A 1,478-nucleotide genomic window follows, 5' to 3' on the forward strand; every position below is an offset into this window, starting at 1 on the left:
TCCAAACCTCCTTTGAAACATGCAAAGAATAATCAAAAAAGTGGGGAAAAAGACATAAAGAAGAAAATTCTAAATGGCCACAACAATCTGTTGCACAGTCTCCATTGCGTCTGGCCTTGCTTCAGGTATATATCACAAACGGAGTCTAAACTCAGGAAATTTGGAATGTATGCCCATATTCCATGACACAGATTGACTCAGCTCCGACTGCATTTCCTTGTTGAAGCTTTGCTTTCTCTCATTCAAGATTCCATTCCAGAAATTCTGAACCTTTTATTCGCCCTAGACATTCCATGGTGTTATGATGTGCTGTCCCAAGACTTGACCTGTGCTTGGTTGACATGACAGGTTGACTGTATTGTTAGCAGTGGTGGAAAAAGTCCCCAATGTCATACTTGAGTAAAAGTATAGATACCTTAATAGAAAGTTACTCAAGTAAAAGTAAAACTCACCCAGTAAAATCCTAATTGAGTAAAAGTCTAAAAGTATTTGGTTCTAAATATACTTAAGTATCAAAAGTAAAAGTATAAATAATTTCAAATTCCTTCTATTAAGCAAAGCAGGCAGCACAGTTTTCTTGTTTTTAAATTGTATGGATAGCCAGGGGCACACTCCAACACTCAGACATCATTTCCAAAAGATGCCTTTGTGAGTCCGCCAGATCAGAGGCAGAAGGGATGACCATCGTTGTCTTGATAAGTGCGGGAATTGGACCATTTTCCTGTCCTGCTAAGCATTCAACATGTAACAAGTACTTTTGGGTGTCAGGTAAAATGTGTGGAGTAAAAAGTACATTATTTTCTTTAGGAATGTAGTGAAGTAAAAGTAGTCCAAAACCCCCCCAAAAATGACTTAAGTAGTACTTTAAAGTATTTTTACTGAAGTACTTTACACCACTGGTTGTTAGGTGTCTTGGTTGTCTTTGAGTGACTAGTAACAGACCAAGACCACTGTGAGAGATAATGGCTGTGCATGTTTGAGAGAAGTCTATAATGGCCATGACTGTCAATGCCTGATGATTCTGTGTGGTCAGACCCTCTGCAGCCGTTGTGCTGTGGTCAAGGTCAGGTAGCAACTTCAGGTCAGTCTGGGTTGACTGGTCCTAGTCAAGTCATGGCCTGCAGTAACATCACATAAAATAAGCATTTGATTGGTTACATTCAGGTGATGTCCAGTCTGAGACTGTTTTAATATCACATAGACAACATAATTATGCTTTACTATTGATTCATAAGACATTCCATGAGATTCTAGCTGGTTAGGGGTCGAGAAGACTCATCAAGTCATGTCCAAACGTTGATCTTTAGGCCCTCCAGTGCGCTGAGTTTAAGGTTTGATTAGAGAGGACCTAGTAGGTTTATTGCACCTGCAGAATTGGTAGATGTTTCATCTTTGGATTTTTAAGGGAAGGAGTAAACTGTCCCGATCCTTATCCAGTCCATGTCTTTGTAAAGCATTACACTTCAGAATGTCATGAA

The sequence above is a fragment of the Salvelinus namaycush genome, chromosome 32 (genome assembly GCF_016432855.1).
Source record: "Salvelinus namaycush isolate Seneca chromosome 32, SaNama_1.0, whole genome shotgun sequence".
NCBI classification, from domain to species: domain Eukaryota; kingdom Metazoa; phylum Chordata; class Actinopteri; order Salmoniformes; family Salmonidae; genus Salvelinus; species Salvelinus namaycush.